The sequence below is a fragment of the Scyliorhinus canicula genome, chromosome 3, assembly GCF_902713615.1.
Source record: "Scyliorhinus canicula chromosome 3, sScyCan1.1, whole genome shotgun sequence".
Classification (NCBI taxonomy): domain Eukaryota; kingdom Metazoa; phylum Chordata; class Chondrichthyes; order Carcharhiniformes; family Scyliorhinidae; genus Scyliorhinus; species Scyliorhinus canicula.
The window spans coordinates 103665025-103688269 of record NC_052148.1 but is presented as its reverse complement, the minus strand read 5'-3'; positions in this window follow the sequence as shown (position 1 = coordinate 103688269).

Below are 23245 nucleotides of genomic sequence, written 5' to 3'. Positions count from 1 at the left end.
AATGCCACTTTAATTGATACTTTGTATTGTATTTAAATATCACCACAGTTCATGTTATCTATTGACAGTCTGCAATATGGATGATACACTCCATTGACCTACGCAGTGTAAGAGACTCCAACAATACACTGAGAACTCTGTTGGTTACGTCAGGTACATATCACTCCTGTGGGTATTCATTTGTTATTATATAACAAATGTTTTTCACAGACTACTGACCTGTACTGAGGTTCGCACTGTTCTGCCATCAGACTCCCTTCAAAAGCAAGGTGAGGCCCATAAGTGGCCAGTAATAGGCCACTTCAGAGCCTCACTTGATTCACAGGCAGATGGATAGCCAGACCGCACCCCTCCTCCCCCCCCCCCCGCCCCCCCCACCTCCGCCACTGGTAACACTGCGGTGTGGCCAGGGTTTGCCAGATAGGAAATGGTGCCCATGGAGTTTTGTACACCACCCTCCCAACCCCCCACCTACAGACCCGCCCACAAAAGGGCTGTAAAATGCAGCTCAAAATTTCAGCGATATTTAAAGGGGCAGTCCATAAATGGAATTGAAAATGGTCAGGATGGTCAGTAGATATGTCAGCACCGGACCTTAATGATACCTCACTGTGACTGCAGTCAGGAGGGCGATGGACATACTATTATCCAAAAATAGGAGGAAAAAATCTGCTGCTCTTACCATGAAGGTGTGGTTGACTCTTGCCGCGGGTGTACAACACTAGTGGCATTAGTGCAGGTCACGGATGCAGGGCGGGTTCTCCGACCCCCCGCTGGGTCGGAGAATTGCCGGGGGCCAGCGTGAATCCCGCCCCCGCCGGCTGCTGAATTCTCCGGTGCCAGGGGTGGTCGGGGGCTGTTGGTAGCGGTCCCCCCCGGCGATTCTCCGGCCCGCGATGGGCCGAGTGGCCGCCCGTTTTTGGCCGGTCCCGCCGGAGTAAATCACAACAGGTCCTTACCGGCGGGACCTTGCTCCATGGGCGGCCTACAGAGTCCTCGGGGGGGGGGGGGGGGGGGGGGGGGGGGCGTGGGGGGATCTGGCCCCAGGGGGTGCCCCACGATGGCCTGGCCCGTGATCGGGGCCCACCGATCCGCGGGCGGTCCTGTACCGTGGGGGCACTCTTCCCCTCTGCAACGGTCGCTGTCAACCTTCACCATGGCCGGTGCGGAGAAGAACCCCCCTGCGCATGCGCTGGAATGACGCCAGCACATGCTGCCGCTCCCGTGCATGCGCCAACTCGCATCGGCCGGCGCAGGCCCTTTGGCGCCAGTTGGCGTGGCGTCAAGCTCTTCCGCGCCGGCTGTTGCGGCGCCAAACACTCCGGCGGCAGCCTAGCCTCTGAAGATGCAGAGAATTCCGCACCTTCGGGGCGGCCCGGTGCCAGAGTGGTTCAGGCCACTCCTCGGCGCCGGAGCGGCTCGCCCCGCAGGTCTGCGGAGAATCCTGCCGCAATGTAGGAAGCAATTTAATGTCACAACCAGGTCAGAAAAACATTTACTGATTGAACTACATTCTGTGTCTTGAGTACCTTCCTTCTCACTCCCCTTCTCTTTGTTCTCCAAGACATCACTTCTCACATCCAATCAGTTTCAGCAGCAGTAGCAGTTTCTATGTGCTTTATTATCTTCCCATTTATCCATCCGCTGTTGACAGTCACCTGAATCCTCATGCAATATGTGGTATATGCCTCATCGACCTCTGGCTGAATATATTGCTCCCATTAAGTGACAATTTCACCTTCTTGCTCCTTGTAGAAAAACTAGGCAAAATACAAGAGAGAGAGAGATGGAACTGGAGGTGGGCCACCACATATCGTCCGACTGACAGATGCAGAGGAAGCGGCACCTGCTTAGCACCAATCTGTTCACTGACACTGAGTTTGGGTTCTACCAGGGTCACTCAGTTCTTTTTTTTTCTCTTTTTTTAAATTTAGCGTACCCAATTATTTTTTCCAATTAAGGAGCAATTTAGCGTGGCCAATCCACCTAACCTGCACATCTTTGGGTTGTGGGGGTGAAACCTACGCAGACACGGGGAGAATGTGCAAACTCCACACGGACAGTGACCCAGGGCCGGGATTCGAACCCGGGTCCTCAGCGCCGTAGGCAGCAATGCTAACCACTGTGCCACCGTGCTGCCCCGTCACTCAGTTCTTGACTTTATTACAGACTTTGTTCAAACACATGGGCCAAAGACCTGAATTTCAGAGATCAGGGGAGAGTGACTGTTCTTGACATCAAAGTCGCATTTGACCGACTAGGGCACCACGTGGTCCTTGCAAAACTGAAGTCAAAGGAAATAATAGAGAAAACTCTTCAAATGTTAGATGATCAATCATCCTAGTCCCAGGACATCACTGTAGGAGTTCCTCAAGGTAGTGTCCTAGGCCTCACTGTCTTTAGCTGCTTCATCAATGACCTTCTTTCCACCATAAGGTCAATAGTGGGACTGTTTGCTTATGATTTCAAAATGTTGACCACCATTCGCGACTCCTCAGATATTGAAGCAGTCCATGTCCAAATCAGCAAGACCTGGACAATACCCAGGCTTTAGCTGACAAGTGGCAAGTAACATTCATGCCATTCCAATGCCAGCCAATGACCAGCTCCAATAAGAGATAATCAAACCATCGCCCCTTGATATTTAAAGACATCACCATGGCTGAACTGTCCACGATCAACATACTGGGGGAGTTACCATTGACCAGAGAGGGAGATGGAGAGACAGGGAGATGGAGAGACAGGGAGATGGAGAGACAAGGAGCTCGCAGACAATATGCTTCAGTAAGCAGCTGGACTAGCCATATAAATACTGTGACTACAAGAGCAGGTCAGAGGCTGGAAATTCTTCAGTGAATTATCCATCTCTTGACTCCCCAAATCCTGTCCACTATCTACAAGGCACAAGTATGATGGAATACTCTCCACTTGCCTTGATGTATATTGCTGTTCTTTCACTGTCGCTGGGTCAAAATCCTGCAACTTGCTCCCTAACAGCACTGTGGGTGTACCTACACCACATGGACTGTGGCAGTTCAAGAAGGGAGATCTTCACCAGCTTCTCAAGGGCAATGAGGGAAGGGCAATAAATGCTGGCCTAATCAACACACACACAAATGAATTAAAAAAAAGAAAATTTCCCTAGAAAAACGGAGCACGTCTGAGTCCTTCTGAATTGGAGATGAAGAGACAGGGAGATGGAGAGATGGGGAGATGGAGAGACGAGGAGATGGAGAGACAGGGAGATGGAGAGACGAGGAGATGGAGAGACGGGGAGATGGAGAGACGGGGAGATGAAGAGACAGGGAGATGGAGAGATGGAGAGATGGAGAGATGGGGAGATGGAGAGACGAGGAGATGGAGAGACGGGGAGATGGAGAGACAGGGAGATGGAGAGATGGAGAGATGGGGAGATGGAGAGACGAGGAGATGGAGAGACGGGGAGATGGAGAGACAGGGAGATGGAGAGATGGAGAGATGGGGAGATTGAGAGACGAGGAGATGGAGAGACGGGGAGATGGAGAGACAGGGAGATGGAGAGAAGGGGAGATGGAGAGACAAGGAGATGGAGAGACAGGGAGATGGAGAGACGGGGAGATGGAGAGACAAGGAGATGGAGAGACAGGGAGATGGAGAGACAGGGAGATGGAGAGACGGGGAGATGGAGAGACAGGGAGATGGAGAGACAGGGAGATGGAGAGATGGGGAGATAGAGAGACAGGGAGATGGAGAGATGGAGAGACGGGAAGATGGAGAGACAAGGAGATGGAGAGACGGGGAGATGGAGAGACAGGGAGATGGAGAGATGGGGAGATGGAGAGACAAGGAGATGGAGAGACAGGGAGATGGAGAGATGGGGAGATGGAGAGACGGGGAGATGGAGAGACAAGGAGATGGAGAGACAGGGAGATGGAGAGACAGGAAGATGGAGAGATGGGGAGATGGAGAGATGGGGAGATAGAGAGACAGGGAGATGGAGAGATGGGGAGATGGAGAGACGGGAAGATGGAGAGACAAGGAGATGGAGAGATGGGGAGATGGAGAGACGGGAAGATGGAGAGACAAGGAGATGGAGAGGCGGGGAGATGGAGAGATGGGGAGATGGAGAGACGAGGAGATGGAGAGACAAGGAGATGGAGAGACAGGGAGATGGAGAGACAAGGAGATGGAGAGACAGGGAGATGGAGAGACGGGGAGATGGAGAGACAAGGAGATGGAGAGACAGGGAGATGGAGAGACAGGGAGATGGAGAGATGGGGAGATGGAGAGATGGGGAGATAGAGAGACAGGGAGATGGAGAGATGGGGAGATGGAGAGACGGGAAGATGGAGAGACAGGGAGATGGAGAGATGGGGAGATGGAGAGACAGGGAGATGGAGAGACGGGGAGATGGAGAGACAAGGAGATGGAGAGACAGGGAGATGGAGAGATGAGGAGATGGAGAGACTAGGAGATGGAGAGACAGGGAGATGGAGAGACAGGGAGATGGAGAGACGGGGAAATGGAGAGACAAGGAGATGGAGAGATGGGGAGATGGAGAGACAAGGAGAAGGAGAGATGGGGAGATGGAGAGATGGGGAGATGGAGAGACAGGGAGATGGAGAGACGGGGAGATGGAGAGACGGGGAGATGAAAAGACAGGGAGATGGAGAGATGGGGAGATGGAGAGACAAGGAGATGGAGAGAAGGGGTGATGGAGAGACGGGGAGATGGAGAGAAGGGGAGATGGACAGATGGGGAGATGGAGAGACGGGGAAATGGAGAGACAGGGAGATGGAGAGATGGGGAGATGGAGAGACAGGGAGATGGAGAGACAGGGAGATGGAGAGACAGGGAGATGGAGAGACAGGAAGACGGAGAGACAGGGAGATGGAGAGTCAGGGAGATGGAGAGATGGGGAGTTGGAGAGATGGGGAGATGGAGAGACGGGGAGATGGAGAGACGGGGAGATGGAGAGACGGGGAGATGGAGAGAAGGGGAGATGGAGAGACGGGGAGATGGAGAGAAGGGGAGATGGAGAGACAGGGAGATGGAGAGACAAGGAGATGGAGAGACAAGGAGGTGGAGAGACAAGGAGATGGAGAGATGGGGCGATGGAGAGACAGGGAGATGGAGAGACGGGAAGATGGAGAGACGGGGAGATGGAGAGACGGGGAGATGGAGAGAAGGGGAGATGGAGAGACGGGGAGATGGAGAGACAAGGAGATGGAGAGATGGGGAGATGGAGAGACGGGGAGATGGAGAGACAGGGAGATGGAGAGATGGGGAGATGGAGAGACAAGGAGATGGAGAGACGGGGAGATGGAGAGACAGGGAGAGATGGAGAGATGGGGCGATGGAGAGACAGGGAGATGGAGAGACAGGGAGATGGAGAGACAGGGAGATGGAGAGATGGGGAGATGGAGAGACGGGGAGATGGAGAGACAGGGAGATGGAGAGATGGGGAGATGGAGAGACGGGGAGATGGAGAGACAGGGAGATGGAGAGATGGGGAGATGGAGAGACAAGGAGATGGAGAGACGGGGAGATGGAGAGACAGGGAGATGGAGAGATGGGGAGATGGAGAGACAGGGAGATGGAGAGACAGGGAGATGGAGAGACAGGGAGATGGAGAGATGGGGAGATGGAGAGACGGGGAGATGGAGAGACAGGGAGATGGAGAGATGGGGAGATGGAGAGACAGGGAGATGGAGAGATGGGGAGTTGGAGAGACAGGGAGATGGTGAGACGGGGAGATGGAGAGACAGGGAGATGGAGAGACAGGGAGATGGAGAGACAGGGAGATGGAGAGACGGGAGATGGAGAGACAAGGAGATGGAGAGACAGGGAGATGGAGAGACGGGGAGATGGAGAGACGGGGAGATGGAGAGACAATGAGATGGAGAGACGGGGAGATGGAGAGACAGGGAGATGGAGAGACAGGGAGATAGAGAGATGGGGAGATGGAGAGACAGGGAGATGGAGAGACAGGGAGATGGAGAGACAAGGAGATGGAGAGACAGGGAGATGGAGAGACAGGGAGATGGAGAGACAAGGATATGGAGAGACGGAGAGATCAAGAGCAAGGAGATGGAGAGACAGGGAGATGGAGAGACGGGGAGATGGAGAGACGGGGAGATGGAGAGACAAGGAGATGGAGAGACAGGGAGATGGAGAGACAGGGAGATGGAGAGATGGGGAGATGGAGAGACAGGGAGATGGAGAGACAGGGAGATCGAGAGACAAGGAGATGGAGAGACAGGGAGATGGAGAGATGGGGAGATGGAGAGACGGGGAGATGGAGAGACAAGGAGATGGAGAGACAGGGAGATGGAGAGACAGGGAGATGGAGAGATGGGGAGATGGAGAGACAGGGAGATGGAGAGACAGGGAGATGGAGAGACAGGGAGATGGAGAGACAGGAAGATGGAGCGACAGGGAGATGGAGAGACAGGGAGATGGAGAGAAAGGGAGATGGAGAGTCAGGGAGATGGAGAGATGGGGAGTTGGAGAGACAGGGAGGTGGAGAGACAAGGAGATGGAGAGATGGGGCGATGGAGAGACAGGGAGATGGAGAGACGGGAAGATGGAGAGACGGGGAGATGGAGAGACGGGGAGATGGAGAGAAGGGGAGATGGAGAGACGGGGAGATGGAGAGACAAGGAGATGGAGAGATGGGGAGATGGAGAGACGGGGAGGTGGAGAGACGGGAAGATGGAGAGACGGGGAGATGGAGAGACAAGGAGATGGAGAGATGGGAGATGGAGAGACGGGGAGATGGAGAGACAAGGAGATGGAGAGATGGGGAGATGGAGAGACAAGGAGATGGAGAGACGGGGAGATGGAGAGATGGGGAGATGGAGAGATGGGGAGATGGAGAGACAGGGAGATGGAGAGACAGGGAGATGGACAGACAGGGAGATGGAGAGACAGGGAGATGGAGAGACAGGGAGATGGAGAGACAGGGAGATGGAGAGTCAGGGAGATGGAGAGATGGGGAGTTGGAGAGACAGGGAGGTGGAGAGACAAGGAGATGGAGAGATGGGGCGATGGAGAGACAGGGAGATGGAGAGACGGGAAGATGGAGAGACGGGGAGATGGAGAGACGGGGAGATGGAGAGAAGGGGAGATGGAGAGACGGGGAGATGGAGAGACAAGGAGATGGAGAGATGGGGAGATGGATAGACGGGGAGATGGAGAGACAAGGAGATGGAGAGATGGGGAGATGGAGAGACAAGGAGATGGAGAGACGGGGAGATGGAGAGACAGGGAGATGGAGAGACAGGGAGATGGAGAGACGGGGAGATGGAGAGACAAGGAGATGGAGAGACGGGGAGATGGAGAGACAGGGAGATGGAGAGATGGGGAGATGGAGAGACGGGGAGATGGAGAGACAGGGAGATGGAGAGACAGGGAGATGGAGAGATGGGGAGATGGAGAGACGGGGAGATGGAGAGACAGGGAGATGGAGAGATGGGGAGATGGAGAGACAGGGAGATGGAGAGATGGGGAGATGGAGAGACAGGGAGATGGAGAGATGGGGAGATGGAGAGACAGGGAGATGGAGAAATGGGGAGATGGAGAGACAGGGAGATGGAGAGACGGGGAGATGGAGAGACAGGGAGATGGAGAGACAGGGAGATGGAGAGACAGGGAGATGGAGAGACGGGGAGATGGAGAGACAAGGAGATGGAGAGACAGGGAGATGGAGAGACGGGGTGATGGAGAGACGGGGAGATGGAGAGACAAGGAGATGGAGAGACAGGGAGATGGAGAGACAGGGAGATGAAGAGACAGGGAGATGGAGAGACAAGGAGATGGAGAGACAGGGAGATGGAGAGACAGGGAGATGGAGAGACAAGGATATGGAGAGACAGGGAGATGGAGAGACAAGGAGATGGAGAGACAAGGAGATGGAGAGACAGGGAGATGAATGGGACAGGGAGATGGAGAGACGGGGAGATGGAGAGACAGGGAGATGGAGAGACGGGGAGATGGAGAGACTGGGAGATGGAGAGACGGGGAGATGGAGAGACAAGGAGGTGGAGAGACAAGGAGATGGAGAGACAGGGAGATGAAGAGACAGGGAGATGGAGAGACGGGGAGATGGAGAGACAGGTAGATGGAGAGACAGGGAGATGGAGAGACGGGGAGATGGAGAGACAGGGAGATGGAGAGACAGGGAGATGGAGAGACAGGGAGATGGAGAGACAGGGAGATGGAGAGACAGGGAGATGGAGAGACAGGGAGATGGAGAGGCAAGGATATGGAGAGACGGGGAGATCGAGAGACAAGGAGATGGAGAGACAGGGAGATGGAGAGACGGGGAGATGGAGAGACAGGGAGATGGAGAGACGGGGAGATCGAGAGACAAGGAGATGGAGAGACGGGGAGATGGAGAGACAAGGAGATGGAGAGACAGGGAGATGGAGAGACAGGGAGATGGAGAGACAAGGAGCTCACAGACAATATGCTTCAATAAGCAGCTGCTCACATTCTGTTTGGAAATTTTTTCAGAATCACAGAACACTACAGTACAGAAGAAACTCTTTGGCCCATTGAGTCTGCACCCATGCATGAAAGGCCCTGACCTGCCCACCTAATCCCATTTGCCAGCACATGGCCCATAGCCTTGAATGTTATGACGTGCCAAGTACTCATCCAGGTACATTTTATAGGGTGTGAGGCATCCCACCTCTCCCACTCTCCCAGGCAGTGCATTCCAGACCCTGACCACTCTCTGGGTTAATACATTTTTCCTCAAATCTCCCCTAAACCTCCCACATCTCACTTTGAACTTGTGTCCCCTTGTAACTGACCCTTCAACTAAGGGGAACAGCTGCTCTCTATCCACCATGTCCATACCCCTCATAATCTTGTACACCTCAATCAGGTCACCCCTCAGCCTTCTTTGCACCAACGAAAACAACCCAAGCCTATCTAACCTCTTTTTATAACTTAAATGTTCCATCCCAAGCAACATTCTGGTGAATGACCTCTGCATCCCCTCCAGTGCAACGACATTCTTCCTATAATGTGGCGACTAGAATTGCACACAGTACTGCAGCTGTGGCCTCACCAAAGTTCCATACAACTCCAGCATGACCTTCCTGCTTTTCTAATCTATGCCCCGATTGATAAAAGCGAGTGTCCCATATACCTTTTCACCGCCCTATGACCTGCTCTTCTGCTTTCAAAGATCTGTAGACAAACACGCCTAGATCCCTTTGATCTTTGGAACTTCCCAGTGTCAGACCCATCATAGTATACTTCCTTGTAAAATTACTCCTTCCAAAGTGTATCACGTGCACTTTTCAGGGTTAAATTCCATCTGCTACGTATCCACCCATTTGACCATTCCGCCTATATCTTCCTGTAACCAAGATGCTCAACCTCCCAGCCAATCTTTGTGTCATCTGCAAACTTTCAGCCGATTTCTGACAGCAGCGAAATGTGTTTTTGTTAAACCTGGAAATGGATGCATTGGAGTCAACTTGCACTGCAGCCCTAAAAATCAATACCTTTCACCCTCACACCTGCTCTCAACTCATCCATTCTCACCACTCCTCCCCACCAACAATCCAGATCTGTGGATACCCTTCTGTGGAGAGAAGTATCTTTGTCAGATTGTGTTTAAAACATGTGCTTAAGTAGAGTATAATTCCATTACTGAATCCTCAGGGAACATCTGGTACTCAGACATGTCCTCCAGCCTTTCCACCTCTTTTAATTCAGCCCAGGCTATCACAATTGTTCCACCTGCTTCTATTTCAAACTATCATCTCCAGATCACATCCTCTCTCGTCTGCATAATCTCAGCGCGAACATCTTAAACCTCCCAGACTTCAAGATCTTTTCACCCTTGAATTATTTATTTTCCACATATAATCCTTGTTCATCACTAGAAATGTTTTCACTACTTTGAATATTTAAAATTACACTTCCTCGATTTGATGGCATTTATCTTCCTTGAAATCCTTCACTAGGAATTACGGATTTCTACAGGAATTGTTTTGCTTCTTTCCTTTCACGTTACAGCACATTTTCATTAACACACCAATAATGAAGGTGACCAACCTGCTGCTGCATCCAGAACGTCCCAAACCTCATCAAAAGTACTTTTTAAAAAAAATTCTGAGGATGCCACAGGAGAATGCTGTTGCCACCTGGGTTGGCCACTTCCCGACTTTAAAATGGAGATTCGCTCAGAATGCAGAGAGATTCAGCCAAGGACAGAAAAACAAGCAGGTGCAAAATCTCCTGTATATTAGAATTTGCAGAACCCAGACAGCACTGAAACTGACGGCCATCTACATATTGATGAGCGATCCCCGGGAACAATTGAAACAGTTAAGATAATCGAGGCCAAGCCAGAATCCTCGGCGCCAGCAGGAGCTAAGACAAAGGAAGGCCAACGGACACTTAGGAACCGCCCAGCGATCAGGGAACAGCTCCAGTATTGGAGAAATCGATCCAAGTGATCAGAACTCACTCCAATCACTTGGAACCACGTAAGGGCCCGCCCACAAGGGCGCAAAGCCCCTGGGGACTATAAAATAGAGTCCCCAAGTTCAATTTGTTCTTCTTGGCAGCGCTCAAAGAACTCGACCATGACTCTCAACTCGGAGAGACTTGCCTAGCAGCTGCACCAACCAAGCAAGTGTCCAGTCAACGCACGCTACGAGATAGGTGCTCCTAACCCTTAGCAATACCAGCTGGAAGCCTGCAGACTCAGAATCGAACGGGAGGCCAATTGTTCCCCTGACCTAGCGGGTCCCTTTTTCAAAGCTAAGTATTGGCCTGTTAGTGTTAGAAATAGCCGAGTGAATAGTATTTTATGCATGAGTAGCGATTGACTGTGTATATAATAAATGTTTTTTGATTTGAACCTTACTTACTGGTGTATTGAGTTATTGATCAGCACTTGAACTTGAACCTCGTGGTGGTATCATAAAGATACCTGCCAACTCTAGAGCAAGGTTATAAAACAGAGCAATTAAGTGTAAAACACACTTAGCAACATTTAGCAACAGCGCACAGCTCTGACAATAATATAAGTAGAAACCAAATTATCATCACAGGCAAGGCTTAGTACCTCAAGCCAGCCATACAGTGGTTTTCATTCACTGTCTTCCATGACACTTCCACTCCTGATGAAATGTCAGGCCTGAAACTTTAATTTGACTTCACCACCTGCGCCACCCCCCCCCCCCCCCCCCCCCAGATGTCCGACGTGCTAAGTGCTCCGTTTCAGATTTCCTGGATCTGGGATTTTTGTTTCTTGTTGCATTCTTTTGTAACTCCAGCCATTTTCTCAGCATTGAACTCTCGGGAAATATTGCAAATGTGCTCCTTGAGTCTGATATCCCGATATTCAGAAGTAGCGCTGCAAGGTCATCTTTTCCAAGTTGCTCTCAGTATTATTGATGGCAAACTGATGATTTTGTTAAGATAGCTGGTGCCCACCATTAGTGCAATGGAAATAAGCTGCAGCACATCAACCATAAATGCAATTTAGCTGCAGTGTTAAATATTGCAATTAATCTAGTAGAATGACCTAAAAATGTTGTGTGGCACATGTGGTAGATGATACACGGGACACTCAATAGCTAAACTTCAGGAAAAAAGAGCTGGTTGTTTTAGGTTAGGAACATTCCAGAGCAAAATAATTAATTTTTGAATGCCAAGCGCGTGGTTGCTTTGTGGTACATTTAGCAATCAAAAAGATCTTATAAAGTAATGAATGGTTTCCAGAGCAACAGCTGGGGCTGTACAATTTGTCTCAATGCCTCTGGGCTAGTGAAAGGAAATATCATTTCAGTTCCTACTGCCAGTTGACTCCTGCTCAAAATTGGCCATGTATAGATGTTATCCATGGTAAGTTACCTTTCTGACACTTATTACTTTGTAATAGCTTTCGCTGGTGCTCCAAAGTGAACTGTGGTAATCAAGCCATTAAAACCCCAATTAAAAAATCATCCGGGGCAAGATTTTCAGGATGGCAAGCGCTAGAGTCTGCATGTAACCTGTGTTGCTGTTTCTGACAAGCTTAATGCCATTTCACGGTCAATTGGGCTCTGATTGGCAGTAGGGAGGGCGCCCTAAATCTGAAGGGGCTGGGTGGGAAAAGGACATAAAGTGGCCACTTAAGGGCCTTAATAGGTGAAAGGGAAAGTTTCCTGCCCAAGGCCAGGCTGCCTCACTATGAATTTGCGCCTGGGTGGGTGGGGGGGGGGGGGGGGGGGGTGGGCGTGAGCTCAGAGGAAATGCCCTCCATGCAGCTTTACACTTCTCCCCTCCTCAGAATCCACCGGGGGAGGATAACATTCTGCCCCCAAGCCCTTTCGTTGTGGAGCAGGGACACTAAACCAGATTTTTCCTTTCATTGCTCCTGGGGGAGCCTCCTGTTCCCAGCCACTGAGTCAAGTTTGATTTTTGTCTCACAAGGATCGCCCAGAATTTCCACAACTTCTCTATTTGGGTGGAGTGAGCCCTGCACCTGCAGTAGGTGGAAGCACGTCCTTGACAACATACTTTGCTTTAACCTGGAAGAAAAAAAGTCGTAACTACCTCATTTCATGTGAGAAGAATATCAGAAATAGGCCTCAGGAAGGTTTGAGGTAGATTTTCAACTTGTCTTCTAGACACAAAACTGGTGTTGGAAATTAGTTGGCCATTATATAAACTGCCCAATTTTCCCTGAATTGAGAATCAAAATCACAGATGGTTGATTCTACAATAGGCAGCTGAGCTACATCAGTTTTAACGCCAAGCCAGAAAGTTGAAAATTTCTGCATTGGAACGCAATTACTGAAATGTGTTTTGATGAAGGTTAAAGGTGTCAGTGGCAATTTATTTTGTGGACAGATACATGCCATGAGTCTGTGCCTGCTAGTTAATTGCTTTGAGACTCCCCAAAATCATCACAGGTAGGATTTTACAGACATCATAAACAGAAGACTGGGCTGGATCCCAACCCAGTCACTGGTCTCGGAGATTAAAACACATTTTCTTGCTCTTTGATTATATGAGGCAATAGGTCCTTAAATGTTGAGCATTTGAAGCCAATTCTGACCTGACAATCTACCAGGAAGATGATCAATTCTAGCATATCTTTAATCAATGACATTTCCTATGTTTGCGCTGGGTGAAAATCTTAAAGGATTAACATCTGTATGAATGGGTATTAAGAAATGTTTGCTCTTGTTTGAAACCTGTCTATTATCTCTTACTAATGTCCGGTTTAAACTCAGACTCCAGGGAATTTGTGAATGATACTGAAAGGAAGCTCTAATCTTATTTCATAGAAAATCAAAAGCTGATCTAATTATACTGCAAAGGCTGCCAGTAAGGTTTAAATTAGAATTAAATATTTATCCCAGGGGAAATAAACACCATTTTGTGCTGTTAAATAAAATAGATTATTAGCACCATGGCACCACGGATTGCTGTCAATGTATTATGCCCTGCAGCTCTAATTTATTATAATAATAGTTGGTGTCGCAAATGGCTTGAGTTTGCGCATTTTATGTTAATTAGTGTTCAGAGGGTGACTTCTGATCAACAGATTAAAAGAGTCTCTTGATACCATGTCGGAGTCATTCATTGTTTAAGTCGCAAAGTTGTTTGTTTTGCGGGTTGATTAATGGAATGGAGGGAATTTAACATCTGGGTTTTGTGGACTGCATTGCTTCCCTGTGTTTTTCATTTAAAAATGTAATTTTGTTAAGTTCATCTCAAAAGCTGACTTTAAGCAAATTGAGGGGCGAGATTCTCCCAAAACGGGAGAAATCGTAAAGCTGCCGTAAAACCCGGGCGGGTTTTACGGCAGCGCGCCCCTTCCCGACGGGGGACCGATTCTGGTCCCCGGTCGGGGCTAGCAGCCCGACGCCGTAGGCTCCGGCAAGACGGGCTTAACGAAAATCGTTAAGCCCGCTTGCCGGAGTTAGCGCCGGCTGACGCGTCATATGACGTCAGCCGCACATGCGCAGTTTGGAAGACTCCAACCCGCGCATGCGCGGGTGACGTCATCGCGTTTTTGCGCGAAACCCGCGCGTGCGCGGGCCGGGTTGCCCCTCAGTCGCCCCGCGAATGGATACTGCGGGGCGGCGGAAGGACAAGTAGTGCGCGGGCATCGGGCCCGCTGCCCGCGATCGGTGCCCACCGATCGCGGGCCCATGGCACCCTTGGCACGGCCGTGGTACGGCCGTGCCAATCGGTGCCATGGTTATTAATAGCGAGTTTGTGACGCCGTTTTTACGAACGGCAAGACCAGGTGTGTTTGCCGTTCGTAAAAACGGCGGAAAGGGCTGGGACTTCGGCCCATCTAACAGCTGAGAATCGCTGCCGGCCGTAAAAAAACGGCGGCAGCGATTCGGGTCGGGACTTCGGCGGGGGGGGGGGGGGGGAGAATAGCGGGAGGGCGGCAAAAATGTCGGGAAGGCCCTCCCGCTATTCTCCCACCCGTCGTGGGGGGCGGAGAATTTCGCCTGAGAAGTTTGAAAAGGTCTCTGAAGTAGTCCTACAATTCTTGTGGAATTCGGCTGCTGGAGTGAGGCAGGGGTGCACAGTTTTCATCAACAGCCTGAGGACACAGAAGTCCCATTCTGTAACATGAATCAGTTGCCTGCCGGGGATTAATGCACAAGCAGAGGTGTAAGTTTAAAGCTATATCAATATGTTCAATTCAGAGTGAATTTAAGGCCCCGGCTTCTCAAATTGCCACAGGCCTGTTGTAGCCTCTGACAGGCAATACTACTTGTTATTTCAAAAACAGATACTATTATACTGCGTCATGATGACCACAACAGCATTTCAACTTCTGGGTTCAGCAGACCAGCGCTGAACAATCCCCAACAGCTGAACCATAGCAGAATTTGCAAAGTTTACATAGAATTTACAGTGCAGAAGGAGGCCATTCGGCCCATCGAGTCTGCACCAGCTCTTGGAAAGAGCATCCTACCCAAGGTCAACACCTCCACCCTATCTCCATAACCCAGTAACCCCACCCAACACTAAGGGCAATTTTGGACACTAAGGACAATTTAGCATGGCCAATCCACCTAACCTGCACATCTTTGGACTGTGGGAGGAAACCGGAGTACCCGGAGGAAACCCACGCACACACGGGGAGGATGTGCAGACTCCGCACAGACAGTAACCCAAGCCGGAATCAAACCTGGGACCCTGGAGCTGTGAAGCGATTGTGCTATCCACAATGCTACCGTGCTGACCAAAGTGGTCAGATGGAACAAAAGCAAGTTTAAAAAAATACTTTCCTGTGGAATCATAGTAGGCCTTGGGGTTCCGCCCCAGTCCCAGCCAAATTTTTCCCCTCCCGCTGGCAGTATCAGCTGCCAAAGCCCCTGCACAGCATTAACTCTTTACCGGGATCCACTTCCATGTAAAGGAATTGATTAAAACTGCAGGTATGTTCTGACTATTTGTTATGACAATTGCTATTGTCAGGCCTCATCATTTATTTTACTTTTTGTACAATAATATAATTGTATAATAATTTTAAACTAATGTTCAAGGGGGAGGGGAACCTATGTAAGGAGTCAAAGAAAGAGGGAGTAAGGACAAAAAAAAAGGTAGAAAAAGGAATAAGGAACGTGACAGGCGAAGAAACCAAGGGCAAAATTCAAACAAGGCAAAAGAGAAAAATATTGGGAGCAAGACAATGTGAAAAAGACAAACTTAAATGCTCTGTGCCTTAATGCACGGAGCATTTGCAATAAGGTGGATGAACTAATCGCGCAGATAGATATAAATGGGTATGATATCATTGGGATTACGGAACCATAGCTGCAGGGTGAACAGGGATGGGAACTGAACGTCCCAGGGTATTCAGTGTTTAGGAAGGACAGGCATAAAAAAAGGTGGTGGCGTGGCACTGCTGGTTAAAGAGGAAATTAACACAATAGTGAGAAAGGATATTAGCTCTGACAGTGTGGAGTGTGTATGGGTAGAGTTGAGAAATACCAAGGGGCAAAAAACATTAGTGGTGTCATATATGGACCCCCAAACGGCAGTGGTGATGTTGGGAATGGCATTATACACACAATTAGCGATGCATGTAATAAGGGAATATCGGTAATCATTCCTGTCTGGTGCAAAAGCAAAATGGGTAAGAGGGCCAATCTATGACTTACAAAGGAAATTAGAAATAGTATCCGATCCAAGGAAGAAGCATACAGATTGACCAAGAAAAATAATAGGTCTGAGGATTGGGAGCAGTTTAGAATTCAACAAAGAAGAACCAAGGGATTGATTAAGAAGGGAAAGTACAGTATGAAAGTAAGCTTGCAGAGAACATAAAGACTGACACTAAGACTTTCTATAGATACATGGGGAATAGATTTGTAAAGATAAATGTATGCCTCCTACAGACTGAAACAGGGGAATGTATAATAAAGGACAAAGAAATGGCGGAGCAATTGAATACTTGGTTCTGTCTTCACAAAAGAGGACACAAACCAGCGGACACCAGAAATGTTGGAGACATGTTTAGTGAGAGGGAAGAACTGAGGGAGATCAATATTAATAGAGAAATGGTGCTGGGAAAATTGGTGGGATTGAAGATGGATAAATCCCCAGGGCCTGATAATCTGCATCCCAGAGTACTTAAGGAGGTAGCTCTGGAAAAAGTGGATGCATTGGTGGCCATCTTCATGATTCTATAGACTCTGGAACAGTCCCTGCAGATTGGAGGGGAGCTAATGGCACTCCAATATTCAAAAAGGGAGGTAGAGAGAAAACAGGGAATTATGGCCCAGTAAGCCGAACATCGGTCGCGGGGAAAATTCTAGAATCCATTATCAAGGACTTTATTTGTTTTTAAATAAATTTAGAGTACCCAATTCTTTTTTTCCAATGAACATGCAATTTAACGAGGCCAATGCACCTACCCTGTACATTTTGGTTGTGGGGGTGAAACACACGAAAACACAGGGAGAATGTTCAAACTTCACACGGACAGTCACCCAGAGCCGGGATTGAACTTGGGACCTTGGCGCTGTGAGGCAGCAATGCTACCCACTGTGCCACCGTGCTGCCCATCAAGGACTTTATAGCAGAACATTTAGAAAGCAATGGCAGGATCAATCTAAGTCAGCATGGATTTATGAAGGGGAAATCATGCTTGACAATTCTGTTGGAATTCTTTGAAGGTGTAACTAGTATAGTTGACAAGGGGGAGCAAGTCGATGTGGTATATTTGGACTTTCAGAAGGTGTTTGACTAAGTTCCGCATAAGAGATTATTGTGCAAGATTAAAGTGTAAGGGATTGGGAGAAGTGTATTGAGGTGGATAGAAAACTGGTTGGCAGAGAGGAAACAAAGAGTAGGAATTAATGGGTCCTTTTCAAAGGACGGTAACTAGTGGGGCGCCACAGGGATCGGTGCTGGGACCCCAGCTATTCACAATATATATTAATGATTTGGATGAGGGCATAAAATGTAACATTTCAAAGTTTGCAGATGATACCGAGTTGGGTGGGAGGGTGAATTGTGACGAGGATGCAGAGATCGTACAGCATGATCTGGACAGGTTGGGCGAGTGGGCAAGTCAATGGCAGATGCAGTATAATTTGGATAAGTGTGTGGTTATTCACTTTGGAAGCAAACACAGGAAAAAGATTACTATCTGAACGGTTGTAAATTGGGAGAGGGGAGTGTTCAGCGGGACCTGGGTGTCCTTGTGCACCAGTCGCTGAAGGCACGCATGCAGGTGCAGCAGGCAGTAAGGAAGGCTAATGATATGTTGCCTTTCATTGTGAAAGGTTTCGAGTACAGGAGCAGGGATGTGTTGTTGCAATTATACAGGATCTTGGTGAGGCCACACCTAGAATATTGTGTGCAGTCTTGGTCTCCTTTTCTGAGGGAGGATGTTCTTGCTCTCGAGGGAGCACAGCGAAGGTTTACCAGACTGATTCCAGGGATGGCGGGACTGTCGTATGAGGAGAGATTGACTAGGTTAGGATTGTTCTCGCTGGAGTTCAGAAGAATGAGGGGGGATCTCATAGAGACTTATAAAATTCTAACAGGACTATACAGGGTAGATGCAGGGAAGATGTTCCTATTGGTGGATGGGTCCAGACCCGGAAGTCATAGTCTGATGATTCAGGGTAAACCATTTCGGACAGATATGTTGCGACATTTCTTCACCCAAAGAGTGGTGAGCCTGTGGGATTCATTACCACAGGAAGTAGTTGATTCTAAAACATTGAATATATTCAAGAGGCGGCTGGATATAGCACTTGGGGTGAATGGGATCAAAGGCTATGGGGAGAAAACAGGATTAGGCTACGGAGTTGGATGATCAGCCATGATCGTGATAAATGGCGGAGCAGGCTCGAAGGGTAGAAGGCCTCCTCCTGCTCCTATCTACTATATATCTATGTATCTATAATTAATTGCTGTAGATTTTCCAACAATGCAGTTTCTTTGGTTGTTCACAAAATTGTTACTAAAATTAAGAAAAGTAAAAATCTTACAACAAAGTTTGTAATGTATATTGCAGCTAACTGCCTATGTAGAGTTGTACTCAACTGTATTGTATGGATGGGAATTATGCTGGGGCATTAGAGTATACTGCTACAATCATGTGAGGGGCGGTAAAGATGATTCCACTGTCCCCCACTCCAAATCGCTCTGTAACAGGGTTGCTTTTGTGAATTTCGAACAATGAAGATATTAACTCACTTGTCGGTCTTTAACTATTTATGTGCTGATTGTAAATAATCTAGTCTGACAGGCATGCTTGAGTTTAAAAGGGTTTAGTTTTTCTTGAATTAGAAACCCACCCAGGTAAATCTCACCAGAATCTTACAAAATGTCAGGCTCAGACTGAAAACTGACGTGTGATTCTTCAGTTGCACAGACCAGTTTTCTCTCCAAATATTGAGTGGACGAGGTTTGCGCTGTCTCTCTGGTGGGGCGGAGCCTCATAGAGCCAGCACCCAGCACTACAGTGATCAGAGCACCCTTTAAAGATCAACCTAATGACCCCCACCACGGAGATCTCAGGAGCTTTCCCCCCTCCCCGACAATCTTCACCGGCATTCCATCCCCTCCTGACATTCATCACCCACATTCCATCCTTTCACCAACACCGTGGAAATATCACTGGCACTGCCCTCCCCCACTGGCTGTCCCCCCAAGGAGCTTCCACTCGGGACCACCCCTGGCACTGCCCCCTGGCATAGGTTGGCACTGCCAGGATGGCATTGCCAGATTGGCACAGTGCCAAACTGACAATGCCAACTGCTTGACATTTCCCTCTCTCCCCCGGGGGCTATACGTACCTCTGTGCCCCTGGAGGAATCCCCTCGGCTGCTTCCTGTTTGCCCAAGCCTATTGTAAACCTCGCTGGTGTCCCGTCGGTGAGGTATGAATATTTAGAATATTTAGTTGTGGGGGATCATGTGGTGGGGGCCTTGTTAATAATTTTTTAAGAAATGGAATTAATCTATTCAGATGAGGTTCATGCCCTTTGTGGGCGAGGAAATCCCATTGACAACTGTGGGACCAAAAGATCCTGCCGCCATCTACTGACGGACCGCTTCCCGCCGCCAAGAAACATGTTGCAGGGAGGCCAGAGAATCTCACCCAGTAAAAAAATTTATGAAGGTAAATCCACATCTCAACCATCGCATCCCACGTGTAACCCACAAATACTCAATCGCTCCACCCGTGACGAACAATGGCAGCTGCGGTAACCACCTACAAGATGCACTGCAGGAACTTACCACGGCTATTTTGACAGAACCTTCCAAACCCATGCCTCTACCATCCAGAAGGATATGGGTAGCAGATACCTGGGAACACCGTCACCTGGAGGTCTCCTTGAACCCACTCACCATCCTGACTTGGAAATATATCGTCGTTCCTTCACTGTCACTGGGTCAAAACCCTGGAACTCCCTCCCTAATAGCAATGTGGGTGTACCTACATCTCAGGGACTGCAGCGGTTCAAGAGACAGCTCACCATCACCTTGTGAATGGCAATGAGGAATGGACAATAAATACCGGCTTAGTTAATGATGCCCACATCCCGTAAATGAATTTTAAAAATATAATCGCACACACAAGCATGTGAAACTTACAAGTCATAATGTAGGTAGTTTCTTAGTCAATTAAAGTTCAATGCTGAAAGGTAAAAAAGATGGGAGTTCAGTGTTTATCAATCCTTTACTGGTATGTGCGGCTGCGGCAGAAATTTGTCACACGATAATGGTTCCAGGCATGAGAAACTTCAGTTATGAGGATATATTGGAGAGGTTTGGATTGTTCTCCTTAGAGAGAAGGTGGCTAAAAGGAGATTATTTTAATATAAATTTAGTGTAGCCAATTATTTTTTTCCAATTAAGGGGTAATTTAGCGTGGCCAATCCACCTACCCTGCACATCTTTGGGCTGTGGGGGCGAAACCCACGCAAACATGTGGAGAATGTGCAAACACCACACGGACAGTGACCCAGAGTCAGGATTGAACCTGAGACCTCGGTGCCGTGAGGCAGCAATGTTAACCACTGCGCCACCGTGCTGCCGCTAAAAGGAGATTTGAGATTCAAAATCATGGGGGGGTGTGGCGCTAACAATTATACTCAAAGCCGAGAGACTAGTACAATAGAGGCTTTATTGCTGTACGATGTTGTCCCTCCATCTGCAACAGTAGACTTAGGGTCTGAGCAGCTCTCATACATTTATACATAAGCTCCCTGTGGGCGGAGCTAGCCGGCAGGGGCTGACCGGAGGAACCTGTATTACAGGTACAGGCATACATCCCCCTACTGCAGTACACATAACTACAGTGGTTATCTCACCACATTCACCCCCTGTAAAAAATGAGTCCGGCGGGGGTGACATGTAACTCTAATACAAAGGATGCTATTTACAAGAGGGTCCAACAAGGAAAATCAAGAGTCCATCCGGTTGGCAGGTTACAGGTTGAGCCGAATCGGTGGTCGGACGTTCCGCTGTGATCGGCGTAGCTGTGGTGGTGATGGCCCCGATGGTGCAGGTGCTGGCGGTGTTGGTGCTGTCTGCTGGCGGGATGACTCCGAGAGCAAGCCGAAATCTTCCGTGTCCTCCAGGGTGGGCAGGGGGATGAGGGATGGACTTGATGGGGACGAATAGGGGGGCGCTGGGGTTGGCGCAGGAAGGGGTGTGGGCATGGGATCGGCACCTGAGGGAGCCAGGTCCCGGAGCGAGACTGTGTCCTGGCGGCCGTCGGGGAACTCCACATAGGCATACTGAGGGTTGGCGTGGAGAAGGCGTACTTTGTCCACCAGGGGTTCCGCCTTGTGGTGCCGTACATGCCTACGGAGAAGGACTGGGCCCGGAATCGGGAGCCAAATCGGGAGCGACACTCCGGATGTGGACTTCCTAGGGAAGGCAAAAACGCGTTCATGGGGTGTACTGTTAGTTGCGGTGCACAGTAGCGACCAAATGGAATAGAGCGCGTCAGGGAGGACCTGCTGCCAGCGAGCGGCTGGGAGGTTCCTGGACCGTAGGGCCAGCTGGACGGCCCTCCATACCGTCCCGTTCTCCCTCTCTACCTGCCCGTTTCCCCGGGGGTTGTAGCTGGTCGTCCTGCTGGAGGCGATACCCCTGCTGAGCAGGAACTGACGCAGCTCATCCCTCATGAATGAGGATCCCCTGTCATTGTGGATATAGTCGGGGAAACCGAACAGGGCGAAAATGGAATCCAGGGCCTTGATGACGGTGGCAGACGTCATATCTGGGCATGGGATGGCAAAGGGGAACCTAGAAAATTCATCGACCACACTAAGGATGTAGGTGTTGCGGTCGGTGGAGGGAAGGGGCCCTTTGAAATCCACGCTGAGGCGTTCAAAGGGGCGGGATGCTTTCACCAGGCACGCGCGATCTGGCCGGTAGAAGTGCGGCTTGCACTCCGCACAGATCTGGCAGTCCCTGGTGACTGTCCGTACTTCCTCGACGGAGTAGGGCAGATTGCGGGCTTTGATCAGATGGTACAAGCGGGTGACCCCCGGATGGCAAAGGCTGTCGTGCAAGGCACGGAGCTGGTTCACTTGTGCACTGGCACATGTACCTCGGGAGAGGGCGTCTGGGGGCTCGTTGAGCTTGCCGGGGCGATACAAGATCTCGTAGTTAAAGGTGGAGAGCTCGATTCTCCACCGCAAGATTTTGTCATTCTTGATCTTGCCCCGCTGCGTGTTGTTGAACATGAAGGCTACCGACCGTTGGTCAGTGAGGAGAGTGAATCTCCTGCCGGCCAGGTAATGCCTCCAGTGCCGCACCGCTTCAACGATTGCCTGGGCTTCCTTTTCGACAGAGGAATGCCGAATTTCGGAGGCGTGGAGGGTGCGTGAAAAGAATGCCACGGGTCTGCCGGCCTGATTCAGCGTGGCGGCAAGGGCGACATCTGAAGCATCGCTCTCTACTTGGAAAGGCAGAGTCTCGTCTACGGCGTGCATCCCCGCCCTGGCTATGTCAGATCGAATGCAGGCGAAGGCCTGTTGTGCCTCGGCCGAGAGGGGAAAATGTGTGGACTGGATAAGTGGCCGGGCCTTGTCTGCGTATTGCGGGACCCACTGGGCGTAATAAGAGAAAAACCCAAGGCAGCGTTTGAGGGCCTTGGGGCAGTGGGGAATTGGGAGCTCCATGAGGGGGCGCATGCGGTCGGGATCGGGCCCCAGTAGTCCGTTTTGGACTACGTAGCCAAGGATGGCTAAGCGGTCTGTGCGGAACACGCATTTCTCCTTGTTGTACGTGAGATTAAGGAGAGATGCGGTGTGGAGGAATTTATAAAGGTTGGCATCATGGTCCTGCTGGTCATGGCCGCAGATGGTGACATTGTCGAGGTACGGGAAGGTGGCCTGCAATCCGTACCGGTCAACCATTCGGTCCATTTCTCGCTGAAAGACCGAGACCCCATTCGTGACGCCGAAGGGAACCCTCAGAAATTGGTACAGACGACCGTCCGCCTCGAAGGCAGTGTAGGGACGGTCCGATTTACGGATAGGGAGCTGGTGGTAGGCGGATTTCAGGTCAATAGTAGAGAAGACCCGGTACTGTGCAATCTGATTGACCATATCAGAAATGCGGGGGGAGGGGGTACGCGTCGAGCTGCGTGTACCGGTTGATGGTCTGGCTGTAGTCCACGACCATCCTGTGCTTCTCCCCGGTCTTAACCACTACCACCTGGGCTCTCCAAGGGCTGTTGCTGGCCTCGATGATACCCTCCCGAAGCAGCCGCTGGACTTCGGACCTGATGAAGG